Raw genomic sequence first — 19,496 nt, 5'->3', positions numbered from 1 at the left:
GAAAATGAGGTTATTGATCCTCGATCAAGCGATGTCCATCGTTTGTGCACCAATTGAGTATTTCATTCATAGTAAAGACTATTGGTAATTGAGTTTATAGATTGAATATAATGTGCCTTACTTATAAAGTAGTCTTTTGAGTTGGACTCTTCTGTTTAGTGCGCACATATAAATCTCTATCTATTTGCGCTTGTTATTATCCCAAATATATAAAATATTACTAGAAAGAGAGAGACACATTTATTCCTTACGTAATGGAACTGTCTGGTTCTCATCCTATATAAAGGCCATAAGACTACACACTATTTCCTCACAAATCAAATCATATATCAATAGCCTTGTTCCCTTGTTATGGAACAGCAAAATAGTAGCAACTCTTTGAAGTCTAGGGTTCTTATTTTATGTGTTCCAAATTTCACTTTTTGCAGTACGAGACTTAGACTTCAAGGTTCAGATAACAACAACGAGAACGTCTTAGTCCTAAATAAGTTGGGGTAATTAAAGGAGGTGACAAGTCCTAAATAAGTTGGGGTAATTAAAGGAGGTGACAGAAGAGAGTGAGCACCCATGGTGTTTTCTTACATGAGATATATATTCATGCTTGAAGCTATGCGTGCTCACTCTCTATCTGTCACCCACTGTTTTCTCTCTTTCTCTCATTAGACCTAAGTTATTTCATAGTTTTTCTTGATTGACCTAAGTTATTTCATAGTTTTTCTTGATTTCTATTTGCATATTTGTCTGCCTATGGATTTTTCTAAGCTCTAATAGAAATTTGCAGTTCTCTAAATATTCAGCAAACCCTTTTCGGGCTTGGGGCTTTTGGAGGGGAGGAGAATGTCCAGGAATTCAACAGGAAAGCCTCAAGAATGGTAAAGTTTTTTTCGCCGTTGATTAGAAGTTTTCCAGGTTTGAGTTTGAGTTTGAGAATGATATTCCCTTTTTGTTAGGAACCCTAAAATCTCCCATGGTAAGCTTTCTATGGTGTAAATCTAAATTAATCGGGTCAAGTTCTTCCAAAACGAATCTGGATTAGTCGGCAGGTTCCACTGAAATTGATTAAGAGTTTAGTGTTTAGGGCTTCTATAAAGACCTAGCAATTAGGGATTCATTAATTCTTTTCTCTTTTACAGTATTTATGCTAACAAATACTTTTAATATGGAAAATAAGTAGCAATTTTGCAGCCTTATTTTATTTATGGTACAGAAATGATTCTGTAGTATCAATTTATTATGGAAAACAAACAACTTATTATAAATTAGATTCTTATTTTTCTTTCGCAGTTGCTAAACCTACTAGGTCTTTTGGCAACATGAACTGGCCTGAGGAGGTAAACATCTAAAGTTTTTGTTATTTTTTCTTTGTAATTTTGTAAATAGCCTCGCAATTTTTCTATTACTAGCTTTAGTGTATTATTGTGTAATATTGATGTCAGTATATAAATATAAAATAATATGACTACGTTAGTGTTTAGATATTTTCTCAAACATAAATCCTCTTTTAACCCAAAATATTAACCAACATTATCTTTTATCCTAAAAAATTAAATTGGATGGTGAAAAGAAAAAGACTTTAGTGAAAAATAATTCTTCCAAAATCCTATAAAAGCATCAAAAACAAAAGTAACAACAAACTAAACCAAGAAAACTTTCAAATGTTACAATAATATTTTATAAAACAAAAAAAAAAAAAAATTAAGGGACTCACATGCTAAGGCGTAATTCATATCTCGTTTGGTGAGGAACAAAATAAATAATAAGTTACCTCGATATACTTTGTTGTGTTAGTTTTTAAAAGATCCAAAAGTTTCTAAGATTTAGAATCGGCAACCTAAAACTTGGAGGAAGAAAACACAAAGGTTAGACAATACCAAGTTAAGAACATAAAAGAAGATGGTAAATAAAAGTAAAAGCACTAATAAGCAATAAAAGAGTTTGAATCACAATCAACGGTTAAGGCTTCAAAAACCCTAATGAAAATATTAAACTTGTCATATGGCAAACTAAAAAGAACATAAAAGAGAAATCAAAGCAAGACTCTTTTCAAGTTAAAACAACAATCAACAATGAAAGATAACAAGGTAAAAGACACAAAAAAACACTCTTAAAACAATAATGAAATCTTTAGCCGAGAGAGACTAAACCCTGGTGTCATTGAAATTAATAGGGATATTAATTTATAATAAGTTTCCTACTTATTCTTTTAATTTTTTTCCTTTTGAACCCACGGAAATTTAAAAGGATATTGCATGTTTCTTGCTTATCCTCCTTTTAGTTCTTTTTTTCTTTTTTTACCCTACGAAAATCACTTTTTGTTATGGATATTAATTGAAGAAGTCGTATTTCGCTTATTCTCTTGTTCTTTCTCCTTTTTTTTTTACGCAATTTCATTTTTTCTTCCACAAATACTTTATTAATATTTACAGTTTTATCCAGTTTAAAATGCACTTACAAAGGATAAAAAAGGGGAATGACATTTCGCCAAGGGCATTCGTGCTTTTAATACAGTATAGATAGATATATTAGGATACGCGCGTGCACATGTACCTTATCTCAATGAATATAAAATTATAAAGTTACATAAATATTATATTAAAATTTGTATTTGAGTTATAAAATTAAATCTAACAAAATATTAAATTATTATCGCAAAAGGTATTATTCAATCGCTATATTTTTAATTAATCTATTCTTTTTTATTTTGGAGTGAGCTTTTTTTCTCTATCCAAGCACATAACCACATATATATTTTTATAGAAGTAAGAGGTTAAGATTGTAACGAAGTTACTTATTATTAATGGATTCTAAAAGGACTCTCTCCTTTGGGCACGTGAAACTGAAGAATAATTGAATAACCAACTTTCAAAAATGATATTTTTCAATCGTTAATTGTTATATTGTCATATACAATTATTATTTGTCAATTGTATATTTTTCCTTGCTTTATCTTAATACAACACATATGTTTTCCTCAAGTATCTCTTCAAATCAAGGTTCCAAAAATAGTGTTCTTTTTTTTCCTTAAAAAATGCAATATCACTTTTGTGTTTTTGGTTATTAACTAATATTATTATGAAATTTGAAATTATTTTATCACTAATGTCAGTAACATCTAAAATACAAAGCAAAAGGCACAAAGTTTGAGAACCTAAAATATCATTGAATATTGAAGGAGCATCGACTAATATTATCAATTTTAGTAACAAATAGTTTTTACTTATTCTTTGTGGATTTTGTCATTTTTTGTTTACTTATTTATTATTATATTCAAACTCATTTCTCTCGTTTGAATTGACAATATAGTAATATTAATTGAATTTATCATTCAAAGTAGAAGAAAATATACGTTGATATTGTGATTATTCCTTAATTCAAAATAAAATTGTCAAAATCGGTGTAACTTTGTTCGTTCATATAGATTATTCAGTTGTTATTAGATCTTGATAAATAGGAATTTGAAATTAAATTTTTGAGTTTTCTTCTTTGGACATGAATTAAACTAAGGGAGTTATAGTTATTTTACGCAATTCAAGTAAAAATATAATTAATATAAATTAAAATATTATTCAATTTTGAATTCTTAATATTAAGAGTTCCTATTATAGCAAAACTTTTACTTAATTTTTAATTTTTAAATAAAATAATTAATGAGAATGGTATTTAATATATAAAATGATGTATGTGTTATCCGTCATTATAAATTAAAGTACTTGTATTAAGTATAAAAAATGTATAAGTCACCTTAAATACTTTGTCTACATATGAAAAATTAGACTTTACGCTACTCACATGGTCCAAAAAAGAAATGGACTAAGAACTGAAATTTGAGAACATGCTTAATGATTCTTAGGTGTTTAATTCTATAAAATTAGACCGAGACAAAAACTTTGCAAGAAAAAATTCATTACAATTCCTAATGTGTAAAAACTTGGAAACATGGAAGGGTTATATGTAAGCAAAATAGTTATACTAATGTCACGATCCAAAATCCATTGAAGGTCGTGATGGCACCTAACACCGTTATCAGGCCAGCCAACCTTGACTAATTAATTTAATTACTCAATTTAGTATTTTTGAATCGAAATTTTCTTCAATTAAATAGTAAATATATAACTCATAGAGTAAGTGATAAATATTTTTGCAACTAAGATTAGTAAACAACCCATAACCACTCCCAAAACCCGATGTCACAAGTGCATGAGCATTAACTAGAGAGTAAAATAAAATACAGCATCTGTCCGGAATATAAATTAGACAGAAAAATATAAATAACTCTGAAGGAAATTCTGTTGGCTGCAGATCGTAATATAGAATGCAGCTCACTTAAGTTCCCGCATTTTAACCACACCTCTGCGCCCACAAGACCGCTAGACATATCTGTACCTGCACAAAAATATGCAGCAAGTATAGCATGAGTACGTAAATAATGTGTACCCAGTAAGTATCAAGCCTAATCTCGAAGAAGTAGTGACGAGAGGTCGACTTTGACACTCACTAAGGGTCAATAATATTGAAAATGTAAATATTTAAATCAACATGATTTATAGAAATGATAATAATGTTCATTAACCAGCAGAAATAATTAATTCATTAAATTCTAATAATTTCTCATTTATCAATTTGCTTCACAAGCTGCAATAAAATATTAAGGTATCGTCTAATTATTATAATTAGGCACGATGTCTGCCGAGGTCGTTCGGCCCGATCCAGAGTGTCGTGTTCACTGCCGAGGGACGTGCGGCGCGATCCATAGATGCATTTATACTGCCGAGGTATTCGACCCGCTCCACAAGAAAGGAGGATATTTTCTTATGAACCTCCAGAAAGAGAATATATATATATATATATATATATATATATATATATATATATATATATATATATATATATATATATATATATATTTGAGATTTAACGTAGGAGAATGTATAAATTTCTACAACAGTTAAATATTCTGAACAAAATTTCAAGTATGTAAGATTTCAATCTTTTACCATTTCCTCTAACAATTTGCAACATAATTCTATTGCTTTAATTAAATAAGGATACAATTATCATAAGTAATTCATGATTTGAGTCCTAAACCATCCGGACTTTAGCAATATTAGTAGCTACGCACGGACTCTCGTCACCTCGTGCGTACGTAGTTGTCACAACCTGGAATTCCTACCATCGGGACCGTTATGGAGCCTAACATTTTACTTGCTAGGCAAGCCAACATTAGAGAATCATTAAATCAATTCTTATCCCATTTAGTAAATAACACCAAATTAGCTAAGGTGAAATATAATGAGTGCGGAATAATATAAAGACTGCATTAATTACTACTACCCGGATCTGGAGTCACAATTCACGAGCATTCTAGAATTCACTACAAGTAATAATCTGAAAAAATACAACTGTCTGAATGAAAGAAACAGTAGAACAGAAAAGATAAACGGGGACTTCAAGGTCTGTGAACGCCGACATATCTACCTTGAGTCTCCGGATAACGGTCCAATAGCAAAATCTCGATCAACCCGAGACGGTACAAAAATTTGCACAGAAAGTGCAGAGTGCAGTATCAGTACAACCGACCCCATGTACTGGTAAGTGTCGAGCCTAACCTCGACGAAGTAGTGACGAGGATAAGGCAAGGCACCTACAAATCAACATGTACAATTTAATAATGTATATACAAATAACAGTAATGAAGAGCTAGACAGAAAATATCGGGAGGGAAAAACATGCTGGGGGAAATACGAGATAAAGAACTACAGCAAAATGATAACTGGAATAATCAATGTACTATGAATCAACAGAAACAACGAATACAGTAAAGGAAAAATGCACGGCATCACCCTTCGTGCTTTTACTCTCAATCTCACCATAAAATCAATAGAAACGGCACGGCATCACCCTCCGTGCATTAACTCTCATATCATAGCACGACATCACCCTTCGTGCATTAACACTCACAATATGGAACGGCATCACCCTTCGTACTTTTATACTCACAGTATGGCACGGCATCACCCTTCGTGCATTAACACTCATAATATAGTACGACATCACCCTTCGTGCATTAACACTCACAATATGGCACAGCATCACCCTTCGTGCATTAACACTCTCCCTTACCATAATGCAATGAACAATTAACAACAGGGAGATAAAATAACAAGTACAAGCCTTACCTCAACATTTAGTTACACAATATAAATCTCAATCTTTGAAATAAATACTCAATTATCACCAGAAGGTCCATGAACATGATAAGAACAATCAATTTAACAATACTAGTCTAAACACGTAGCAATTAGGCATAGGAAAGAGACAATATAAGAAAAATGGAAGAAACATGAAAAACAGGTAAATTGGTGGCGCATAAGTACTCATCACCTCACATATACGCCGCTCACATGAATTTCACATAATAAATAGTCTGAGGTTCCTAATTACCTCAAGTCAAAGTTAGACACAACCTCGCTCCGAAGGCCACTTAATACTCAATCACAGCTTTTTCTTTAGAATTCACCTCCAAATCACTCATATCTATTCAAAAATGACTCAGTAATATCAAATATTGCTAAAGGGATCAATTATATTGCATAAATTTAGATTTCCTAAATTTTCTTCTAAAAAGTCAAAAATCGACCCCGGGCCCGCTTGGTCAAAACCCGAGGTTCGGACCAAAATCCATTTACCCATTCATCCCCGAGCCCGGATATATAATTGGTTTTGGAATCCGACCTCAAATTGAAGTCTAAATCCCCAAATTTTCAAAATCTCTAGTTTCTACTCAACACCCCTAATTCTACCATGGAAACTCTAGATTTTAGGTTGATAACTCATGAAATGAAATGGGTAATTGAAAGAAAACGATTTAGAATCACTTACCAATACTTTGGGAAAGAAAATGACTTTTGAAAATCGCCTCTAGTCCGTTTGGTTCTTGAAAATGTGGAGAAATGGCTAAATCCCGTGTTTGATTCTGTTTTAAGTGTTGGGCGACCGTGTGCATCGCGTTCGCGAGGCCACTGTCGCGTTCGCGAAGAGTATCGGCTGCCAAGCCTTCGCGTTCGCGATACCTTGCTCGCGTTCGCGATGGTTACCCCCTCTGGCCTTTGCGTTCGCGAGACCATGCTCGCATTCGCGATGAAGGATCACTGACTCTCCCCCATGTATGCCTAACTCTATGCGTTTGCGAGGAGCTGGTCGCGTTCGCGAAGGGTAACGCCCCCATCACTTCGCGTTCGCGAAGAAGAAATTTCCAGCTGACTAGTTTACTCTTCACGTTCGCGAGAGTACCTTCGCGAACGCGAAGAAGGACATGCCAGAACACCTACTGCAGCAAAATACCAGATTTTCTAAGTCCAAAGCATCATGTGGCCTATCCGAAACTCACCCGAGCCCTCGGGGCTCCAAACCAAACATGCACACAAGTCTAAAACCATCATACGAACTTGCTCGCGCGATCAAATCGTCAAAATAACACATATAATTACGAATTTAGCACCAAATCAAATGAAATTCTCAAGAACACTTTAAAATTCCTATCTTCTCAACTGGACGTCCGAATTACGTCAATTCAACTCCATTTCTCACCAAATTTCACAGATAAGTCTTAAATATTATAATGAACTTGTACCAGGATCCAGAACTAAAATACGGACCCGGTACTAACAATGCCCAACATCAATCAATTCTTAAAAATAATTAATTTTTAGATTTTTAATTTTCATCAAAATTCGATTCCGGGCATACGCCCAGATCCCATAATTCGATACGGACCCACCGGGACCGTCAAAATACGGATCCGGTCCCGTTTACCAAAAATGGTGACCGAAGTCAACTAAATCAACTTTTAAGGCAGAAATTCTTATTTTCATCAATTTTCAACATAAAAATTTTTCGGAAATACGCCAGGACTGTGCACGTAAATCAAGGATGGTAAAATAAGATTTTTAAGGCTTAAGAGCGCAGATTCGAGTTCTAAAACATAAGATGACCTTTTGGGTCATCACATTCTCCACCTCTAAAATAATCATTCGTCCTCGAACTAAAATAAAAAAGTACCTGGGCTGGTGAAAAGGTGGGGATATCTACTCCGCATATCGGACTCAGACTCCCAAGTAGCTGCCTCAATAGGCTGACCTATCCACTGCACTCGAACTGAAGGGTAACTCTTTGAACTCAAATGGCGAACTTGCCGGGCTAGAATAGCCACCGGCTCCTCCTCGTAAGTCAAATCCTTGTCCAACTGGAGAGAGCTGAAATCAAACACATGGGACGGATCGCCATGATACTTTCGAAGCATGGACACATGGAATACCGAATGAATATCTACTAAACTAGGTGGTAACGCAAGCCTGTAAATCACATCTCCCACTCTCTCCAGAATCTCAAAAAGTCTGATATACCTAGGGCTCAACTTGCCCTTCTTTCCGAACCTCATTACACCCTTCATAGGTGATACCCGAAGCAACACTCTCTCCCTGACCATGAATACAACATCACGAACTCTGCGGTCAGCATAACTCTTCTGCCTGGACTGAGCTGTGCGAAGTCAATCCTGAATAATCTTGACCTTATCCAAGGCAACCTATACTAAGTCTGTGCCCAACAACTGAGCCTCTCCCGGCTCGAACCACCCAACTGGCGATCGGCACCGCCTACCATATAATGCCTCATAGGGAGCCATCTAAATGCTCGACTAGTAGCTGTTGTTGTAGGCGAACTCTGCAAGGGGCAAGAACTGATCCCACAATCCCCCGAAATCTATGACTCGTGCGCGGAGCATATACTCCAAGATCTGAATAGTACGCTCGGACTGCCCGTCCATCTGAGGATGGAATGTTGTGCTCAACTCAACCCGCGTACCCAACTCACGCTGTACTGCCCTCCAGAAGTGTGAGGTGAACTGCGTACCTCGATCAGGAATGATAGACATGTGCACACCGTGAAGATGGACGATCTCGTGGATGTAAATCTCTACCAACCGCTCTGAGGAATAGGTAACTGCCACAGAAATGAAATGCGCTGACTTGGTCAGCCTGTCCACAATGACCCAAACTGCATCGAACTTCCTCTGAGTCTGTGGAATTCCAACAACAAAATTCATAATGATACACTCCCACTTTCACTCAGGAATCTCTAACCTCTGAAGTAAACTACCAGGTCTCTGATGCTCACACTTTACCTACTGGCAATTTAGACACCAAGCTACATATGCAACTATGTCTTTCTTCATTCGCCTCCACCAATAATGCTGCCGCAAGTCCTGATACATCTTGGCGGTGCCCAGATGAATAGAATACCGGGAACTGTGGGCCTCCTCAAGAATCAACTCACGAAGTCCACCCACATTAGGCACACAAATATGACCCTGCATCCTCAAAAATCCATCATCTCCAACAGTAACCTGCTTGGCACCACCGTGCCACACTATGTCTCTAAGGACAAGCAAATGAGGGTCATCATGTTGCCGATCTCGGATACGCTCAAACAAAGAAGACCAAGCAATTGTATAAGCTAGAACACGACTGGGCTCAGAAACGTCCAACCTCACGAGCTGATTGGCCAAGGCCTGAACATCCAATGCAAGCGGTCTCTCACCAATTGGAATATATGCAAGGCTACCCATACTAGCTGACTTTCTACTCAAAGCGTCGGCCACTACATTGGCCTTCCCGGGATGATACAAGATGGTGATATCATAATATTTCAATAGCTCTAACCACCTCCTCTGCCTCAAATTAAGCTCCTTTTGCTTGAACAAATACTGCAAGCTCCGATGATCCGTGAATACCTCACATGGCACGCCGTAAAGATAGTGCCTCCAGATCTTCAGCGCGTGAATAATGGCTGCTAGCTCTAGATCATGAACATGGTAATTTTTCTCTTAAACCTTCAGTTGTCACGATATGTAATAACCTTGCCACCCTGCATCAATACCGCACCCAGACCAATACGAGATGCGTCACAATATACAGTATAAGATCCTGAACCTGTGGGTAACACCAATATCGGTACCGTAGTCAAAGCTGTCTTGAGCTTCTGGAAGCTCGCCTCACACTCGTCTGACCACCTAAACGGGGCACCCTTCTGGGTCAACCTGGTCAACGGGGATGTTATGGATGAAAATCCCTCCATAAATCGACGGTAATAACCCGCCAATCCCAAGAAACTACGGATCTCTGTAGCTGATATGGGTCTAGGCCAGTTCTGGACTTCCTCAATCTTCTTAGGATCCACCTGAATACCCTCTGCTGATACAACGTGACCCAAGAAAGCAACTGAACTCAACCAAAACACACATTTTGAGAACTTAGCATATAATTGGTTGTCTTTGAGAGTCTGAAGAACGATCCGAAGATGCTGTTCATGCTCCTCCCGACTGCGAAAGTAGATCAAGATATCATCAATAAACACAATCATAAAGGAATCTAAGTAGGTCTTGAACACCCGGTTCATCAAATCCATGAATGTTGCTGGGGAATTTGTCAGCCCAAATGACAGCACTAGAAACTCATAATGCCCATACCGAGTCTGAAAAGTTATCTTAGGGACATCGGATGCCCTAATCCTCAACTGATGGTAGCCAGATCTCAAATCAATCTTCGAAAACACCTTGGCACCCTGAAGCTGATCAAATAAATCATCAATCCTCGGCAATGAATACTTGTTCTTGATGGTGACTTTGTTCAACTCCCGATAATCTATACACATCCTCATCGATCCATCTTTCTTCTTCACAAACAGCAAAGGTGCACCCTAGGGCGAGACACTAGGTCTAATGAAGCCCTTATCAAGCAAATCTTGTAACTGTTCTTTCAATTCTTTCAACTCTGGCAGGGCCATACGGTATGGCGGAATGGAAATGGGCTGAGTGCCCGGAGCCAAATAAATGCAGAAATCAATATCCCTGTCGGGCGGCATCCCCGGCAGGTCTGCAGGAAACACCTCTGGAAATTCACAAACAACTGGCACTGAATCCATGGAAGGAACCTCCGCACTAGAATCACAGACATAATCTAAATAAGCTAGATACCCCTTCTCAACCATATACCGAGCCTTCACATAAGAGATAACCCTGCTGGTAGAATGGCCAAGAGTCCCTCTCCACCCTAATCGAGGAAACCCCTGCAAGGCTAAGGTCACCGTCTTGGCGTGACAATCTAATATAGCATGATAAGGTGACAGCCAATCCATACCCAGTATGACATCAAAACCAACCATATCGAGAAGTAGAAGATCTACACGAGTCTCAAGACTCCCAATGGTGACCACACACGAATGATAAACACGATATACAACACTAGCATCCCCCACTTGTATGGACACATACACAGGAGCACTCAAAGAATTACGGGGCACAACCAAATATAAAGAAAAATAGGATGACACATATGAGTAGGTAGACCCCGGATCAAATAGAACTGAAGTATCTCTACTGAAAACTAAAACAGTACCTATGATAACAGCGTCAGATGACTCAGCCTCAGGCCTGGCTGGGAAAGCATAACACCGGGGCTAGGCCCCATCACTCTGAACTATGTCCCTGGGACGATCTCTAACTGGCTGGTTTCCACCTCTAACTGCCTGACCTCTACCTCTAAAAGTCTGACCTCTACCTTTAGCTGCTTGACCCCTGCCTCTGGCTGGCTGAGCAGGTGGTGCAGCAACTAGTGCCGGAACCATGGCACGAGAACTCTGATACTGTGAGTTGTCCGTTGCCTGAGGGCAGAATCTAGCAATGTGCCTCGGATCACCACAAGTATAACATAACCTCGGCTGCTGTGACTACTGACCCTGAAACTGACCCTGTCGACCTGAGTAACCACCCTGATAACTCTGGAGTGGAGGTGCACTAATAGGAGCTGGTGATGCATTGTAGGCTAGCTGGTCGGAATAAGGCATATGAGGACCACGACCACCTGAGGCAAAGTGGGATGCTTGAAGTGCTGAATGAAACGACCTGGGTGGATGGCCTCTACCAAAAGTACCCCTGCCTCTGGGTGAGGCACCGCTGAACTCGTCGGAATAATGAGGTCTCTTGTCATACCCCTAACCTCCCTGAGCAAAAACAATCTCCACTCATCTCGCCGCCTGAAAAGAAATCTCTCTCCCAGTCTCCTTAGCCATCTGCAATCTGATAGGCTGAGCAAGTCCGTCAATGAACCTCCTTACCCTCTCTCTCTCGGTGGGATGTAGAAGAATAGCATGACGGGCCAAATCTACAAAACGAGTCTCATACTGAGTAACAGTCATACTGCCCTGCTGGAGACGATCAAACTGACTGCGGTGCTCCTCTCTCAATGTGACAGGCAGAAACTTCTCTAGGAAAAGCTGAGAGCATTGGTCCCAAGTAAGGGTAGGCGACCCAACATGTATGGTCAACAAATAATCTCTCCACCATTTCTTGGCGGAACCAGTCATCTGAAATACAACGAAATCGACCCCATTGGTCTCCACTATACCCATGTTCCGTAGAACCTCATGACAGCTGTCAAGATACTCCTGGGGATCCTCTGAAGTAGCACCACTGAAGTGAACTGGGAAGAGCTTGATAAACTTGTCCAATCTCCACAAAGCCTCAAAAGACATAGCTGGCTCATCTTCGGCCTGTGCCGCAACAACCAGCTGAACTACTCCGACTGGCTGAGCTGTTGGAGCCTGATACTGGGGAGCTATCTGCTCCGGAGCGGGAGTAGTGGGAGTCTGGGCTCCTCCTCCAGCCTGAGAGACTGCTGGTGCCATGGGAAATGCGCCAGTCTGGGCCAAACTCTCTATAAGGCCCACCAAACGGACCAAAGCATCCTGAAGTACTGGGGTGACAATGAACCCCTCCGGAACCTGAGCTGGTCCAGCAAGAATAGTCTGGGCTGGAATCTCCTCCTCAAGATCTATCTGAGGCTCCACTGCTGGGGCTACTGCTAGGGCTCTGGGCTGTGCCCTGCCCCTGCCTCGACCTCTGGTGCGGCCTCAACCTCGACCTCTGCCCCTCGTAGGAGCTGCCACCGGAGGCTCTGGCTGCTGCTCAGCTGAGGAAGAGGTACGTGTTCTCGCCATCTGCGAGAGAATAAGAGTAGAAGAGTTCAATCAGTATTGAGAAAACAACATCGCATGATAGAGGAGAATAGAAGTGAAATAAGTTCCTAAACTTCATAGCCTATAGAAGATAAGCACGGACGTCTCCGTACCGATCCTCCAGACTCTACTAAGCTTGCTCGTGAATCGTGAGACCTAGGCAACCTAGTGCTTTGATACCAACTTGTCACGACCCAGAATTTCCACCGTCGGGACCGTGATGGCGCCTACATTTCAATTGCTAGGCAAGCCAACGTTAGAGAATCATTAAACCAATTCTTATCCCATTCAGTAAATAACAGCAAATTAGCTAAGGTGAAATATAATGAGTGCGGAATAATATAAAGACCTCATTAATTACTACTGCCCGGATCTAGAGTCACAATTCACGAGCATTCTAGAATTCACTCCAAGTAATAGTCTGAAAGAAATACAACTGTCTGAATGAAAAAAATAGTAGAATAGAAAAGATAGACGGGGACTTCAAGGTCTATGAACGCCGACAGATCTACCTTGAGTCTCCGGATAGCGGTCCAATAGCAAAATCTCGATCAACCCAAGCCGGTACCATAATCTGCACAGAAAGTCCAGAGTGCAGTATCAGTACAATCGACCCCATGTATTGGTAAGTGTCGAGCCTAACCTCGACGAAGTAGTGACGAGGCTAAGGCAAGGCACCTACAAATCAACATGTATAATTTAACAGTGTATATACAAATAACAGTAATGAAGAGCTAGACAGGAAATATCGGGAGGGGGAAACATGCTGAGGGAAATACGGGATAAAGAACTACAACAGAATGATAACTGGAACAACCAATGTACTATGAATCAACAGAAACAACGAATACAGTAAAGGAAAAATGCACGGCATCACCCTTCGTGCTTTTACTCTCAATCTCACCATAAAATCAATAGAAACGGCATGGCATCACCCTCCGTGCATTAACTCTCATATCATGGCACGACATCACCCTTCGTGCATTAACACTCATAATATGGAACGGCATCACCCTTCGTGCTTTTACACTCACAGTATGGCACGGCATCACCCTTCGTGCATTAACACTCACAATATAGCACGGTATCACCCTTCGTGCATTAACACTCACAATATGGCACGGCATCACCCTTCGTGTATTAACACTCTCCCTTACCATAATGCAATGAACAATTAACAACAGGGAGATAAAATAACAAGTACAAGCCTTATCTCAACATTTAGTTACACAATATAAATCTCAATCTTTGAAATAAATACTCAATTATCACTAGAAGGTCCATGAACATGATAAGAACAATCAATTTAACAACACTAGTCTAAACAGGTAGCAATTAGGCATAGAAAAGAGACAATATAAGAAAAACGGAAGAAACATGAAAAACAGGTAAATTGGCGGCGCATAAGTACTCGTCACGTCACATATACGCCGCTCACATGAATTTCACATAATAAATAGTCTGAGGTTCCTAATTCCCTCAAGTCAAAGTTAGACACAACACTTAACTCGCTCCGAAGGCCACTTAATACTCAATCACAGTTTTTCCTTTAGAATTCACCTCCAAACCACTCATATCTATTCAAAAATGACTCAATAATATCAAATATTACTAAAGGGATCAATTATATTGCATAAATTTAGATTTCCTAAATTTTCCTCTATAAAGTCAAAAATCGACCTCGGGCCCGCTTGGTCAAAACCTGAGGTTCGGACCAAAATTCATTTACCCATTCACCCCCGAGCCCGGATATATAATTGGTTTTGGAATCAGACCTCAAATTGAAATCTAAATTCCTAAATTTTCAAAATCCCTAGTTTCTACCCAATACCCCTAATTCTACCATGAAAACTCTAGATTTTAGGTTGATAATTCATGAAATGAAATGGGTAATTGAAAGAAAATGATTTAGAATCACTTGCCAACACTTTGGGGAAGGAAATAACTTTTGAAAATCGCCTCTAGTCCGTTTGGTTCTTGAAAATGTGGAAAAATGGCTAAATCCCATGTTTGATTCTGTTTTAAGTGCCGGCCGACAGTGTGTATCTCGTTCGCGAGGCCACTGTCGCATTCGCAAAGAGTATCGGCTGCCAAGCCTTCGCGTTCGCGAGACCTTGCTCGCGTTCACGAGACCATGCTCGCGTTCGCAATGAAGGATCACTGACTCTCCCCCAGGTGTGCCTAACTCTACGCGTTCGCGAAGGACAACTCCCCCGTCGCTTCGCGTTCGCGACCAAGCCTTCACGTTCGCGAAGAAGAAAATTCCAGCTGACCAGTTTACTCTTCGCGATCGCGAGAGTACCTTCGCGAACGCGAAAAAGGACATGCCAGAACACCTGCTACAGCAAAATACCAGAATTTCTAAGTCCAAAACATCTCGTGGCCTATCCAAAACTTACCCGAGCCTCAGGGCTCCAAACCAAACATGCACACAAGTCTAAAACCATCATACGAACTTGCTCACGCGATCAAATCGCCAAAATAATACCTAGAATTACGAATTTAACACCAAATTAAATGAAATTCTCAAGAACACTTTAAAACTCCTATCTTCTCAACTGGACATCCGAATCACGTCAATTCAACTTCGTTTCTCACCAAATTTCACAGAAAAGTCTTAAATATTATAATGAAACTGTACCGGGCTCCGGAACTAAAATACGGACCCGGTACTAGCAATGCCCTACATCAATTAATTCTTAAAAATAATTAATTTTTAAACTTTTTATTTTCATAAAAAATTCATAACTCGAGCTGGGGACCTCCGAATTTGATTCCGGGCATACGCCCAGATCCCATAATTCGATACGGACCCACCGGGACCGTCAAAATACGGATTCGGGCCCGTTTACTAAGAATATTGACTGAAGTCAACTAAATTAACTTTTAAGGCAAAAATTCTTATTTTCATCAATTATCAACATAAAAGTTTTTCGAAAATACGCCCGAACTGCGCACGCAAATCGAGGAGAGTAAAAATAAGATTTTTAAGGCTTAAGAGTGAATATTCGAGTTCTAAAACATAAGATGACCTTTTGGGTCATCACAGTAGCCCCCACAATTAGCAACAATTATTAATTTAAATCACTTATGGGGTAAATTTCCTCTTACAAGGTTAGACAAGAGACTTACCTTGTCTCAAAGCCCACTTTTCGATCACAATGACGCGAAAAATCTCAATTCGGTGCCGAAAAATTTGAAACTATCCAAAAGTTATTTAAAATAATTAATACATGCTCAATAATTCGAAATTAGATTATTAAATATATTACCCTATCCAAAATGGTAAAATTTCTAAAATTCACCCTGGGGCCACGTGCCCGGATTCCAGAAATTTTTAGAGGAAATCGTTACCCATAACCTCAAGAACTCAAATATACCATTTCCATCCAATTCCATAGTCATTTTCGTGGTTAAAATCCAAAAATACCAATTTCTAGATTTTTTCTTCAAAATTCCAAATTTCTACAAATTTTCATGTCTAAATCCATATATAATCTAAGTATTAAACTTCCAATAGGTGGGAACCACTTATCTTGACATAGCTGATGAAGATGGAGCTCCAAAATCGCTCCAAGATCGGCTCCCATGGCGGAAATGAAGTGAAAATGGCCAAAATCTCGTTTAAAACAACTCACTGCCCAGCACTGTCGCCCCTTCTTCGCGTTCGCGACCAATTCCTCGCGTTCGCGAAGGCCAAATGCCCTACCCCAAAATTGTTCTTCGCGTTCGCGATGGACAACTGACCTTGCTTCTTCGCGTTCGCGTTCCACACTTTGCGTTCGCGAAGGCCAACGACTTCTGGCCCATCTCCTCCATTTCCTTCTACGCGTTCGCGACTGGCCCACCGCATTCGAGTAGGTTCCTCAAGCACTCCTCCGCATTCGCGAGCCCTTCTTCGCGTTCGCGAAGCACAAGATAGCAGCCACCATTTTCCTTCTTCGCGAACGCGGGACTCCCTTCGCGTTCGCGAAGTACAAAACGAGAACCAGCAACAACTTTTCATCCAAATTCGATTTGAAACCAACCCGAAACACACCCGAGGCCCCCAGGACCTCGTCTAATCACACCAACCAGTCCCATAACCTAACACAAACTTGCTCGAGGCCTCAAATAATATCAAAATCACAAATCATACCTCAAACCAAATTGATTCAACTTAGAATTTTTAAATTCTTCAAACTTACTCCGAACGCGCCGAAACATACTTAAACTACTCGGATTGACACCAAATTTTGTGTGCAAGTCTTAAATCACCATACATACCTACTCCAACTTTCGGAATAGGAATCCAAACCCGATATCAAAAAGTCCATTCCCGGTCAAACTTCTTAAAAACCTTCAAATTTCTAACTTTCGCCAAATAACTCCGAAATGACCTACGGACCTCCAAATTAACATCCGGGCGCGCTCCTAAGACTAGAATCATCACACGGAGCTATTCCTAGGCTCAGAATCCCAAACAAACATTGATAACATTAAAATACATTTCAACCCAAATTTATGAAATTCTTCCAAAATGCCAACTTCTACAATAGGCGCTGAAACATTCCCGGGTCAACCAAAACCCGATCCGAACATACGCCCAAGTCCAAAATCATCATACGAACCTATTGGAACAATCAAATCTCGATTCTGAGATCGTTTTCTAAAAATGTTGGCAGAAGTCAAACTCGCCCTTTTAAAGCCAACTAAGGAACCAAGTGCTCCGATTTCAACCTAAACACTTCCAAATCCCGAACAAACCATCATCACAAGTCATAAATTAGTAAAGCACATACAAGGAGTCTTATTTAAGGAAATGTGATTCTAACAGTCAAAACGACCGATTGGGTCGTTACAACTAAATACAGAAAAATTATCTAAGTAAAATCTAACTCAATATCAGATTCCTAAATATTAGGAATTTTTACATAGTTCAAATAAGGAAATTCTTAATAAATAAAAATTAATTAATTTAAAGTTCTATATATTAGAAAAATAATTAAATTATAATTATAATTTTATTCAATGTGAAATTAATTATTAAAGGGTAAAAAGGGCGAACGACATTTCACTAAGGGCCTTCGTGCTTTTAATATAGTACTAGTTTTAGTGTACGTGCATTGCACGTGGGCATTGCGTCAATTAATAAAAATATATAAATAACGAACAAATGTTTTAAAAATAACAATTTTGGTTAAAATAAATGCAAATAATTATTTAAATGATAAAAAACTATTTTATTAACATATGTAGCAGCTAAACTCAATATCTTCTGAACATGACGATGAATTAAATTAAATTAGTTGTATTAGTAATACATGAAATATAAAATCTTTTTGAAATTACCGTAAAAGAAATCAATAGATAACTTTCAACTTTATTCTAATTTATGAAGATAAAGTTTCCATTTTTTTAGAATAAAAATAGATAAGATATTAATATGTCATGATTCTGAACTAAATATTCTATTTAGAAAAATGAAGTTAAGATATTTTTCACAAACTATTTGATTTTTTCAAGTATTACAAAATAGATTGATAAAAATTAGAAACATGCTCTACTTTTTTAATCCTTCTTTTTTCAATTGTGATTCGTAGTTTTTCTTTAATTTTTGGTATATATATATATATATATATATATATATATATATATATATATATATATATACACTTAAGAACATAAAAATCTTATATGGCATCCCTAGTTTATCAAAATTATAGGTAATCTAAATGAACCTATTATTGTGTAAAAACAATTAATAGATTTATTTTCGCAGAGTCTATATTGTCTTGCTATTACTTGCTATCGGTATCTCTTTCATAATTCTCTATTGCTATCTTCGATTTAGTTTTCTAATTATATTGTCTTGCTATTACTTACTATCAGAGCTTCTTCCATCTTCTTTAACCGAGGGTCTATCGGAAACAGTCTCTCTGCCCTTCCAGGGTAAGGGGTAAGGATGTATACATCCTACCCGTCTCAGACCTCACTTGTGGGATTACATTGGGTTGTTGTTGTTGTAGTATTTTCGCGGAGTTTAAAACTTCTTCTTTCCTACGTTTGCCCAAAGGTCAAATAAAATTAATGACTATCCTAAATTCATTTCAGTCTTTGATGGAACTACCAATTAGCTTTAAAATTTCAAGAATTTACAATGATGAGGATAACTTTTCAAAATTATAGGGGGAAAATTTATAACTTATCATTATTTTAAAGATTCAACTATATTGGTTTAGCAACAGTTTAAAATATTATTGTAGTCACAAGTTTAATATGCTTCTAGCTTAATTTATTTTTTAAAGTAATATAAACCAAATATAATATCAACAATCAAGCTCCATGTATTGTGTAAATTAAGGCCTTGTATTTATGTAAACCAAGTACCTTAAAATTGTTGACAAATGATATGGTTGAATAAAAAATGAGATGTTTATATGTCA

The 19,496-nt window shown here is 38.3% G+C and overlaps 1 long non-coding RNA gene across 1 annotated transcript; it reads left to right on the top strand.

The window, feature by feature from the left end:
• Positions 1-333: 333 nt before the first annotated feature.
• Positions 334-2,351, top strand: LOC104102903 (uncharacterized). Its single transcript, XR_011412854.1, has 3 exons — positions 334-494; positions 782-872; positions 1,285-2,351. It is a non-coding gene; the product is annotated as an uncharacterized lncRNA (long non-coding RNA).
• Positions 2,352-19,496: the final 17,145 nt, after the last annotated feature.

This window comes from Nicotiana tomentosiformis, chromosome 12 (assembly GCF_000390325.3).
Source record: "Nicotiana tomentosiformis chromosome 12, ASM39032v3, whole genome shotgun sequence".
NCBI classification, from domain to species: Eukaryota; Viridiplantae; Streptophyta; class Magnoliopsida; order Solanales; family Solanaceae; genus Nicotiana; species Nicotiana tomentosiformis.
Note: the sequence above shows the minus strand (reverse complement) of the source record. Positions and strands in the feature narration are given on the sequence as shown.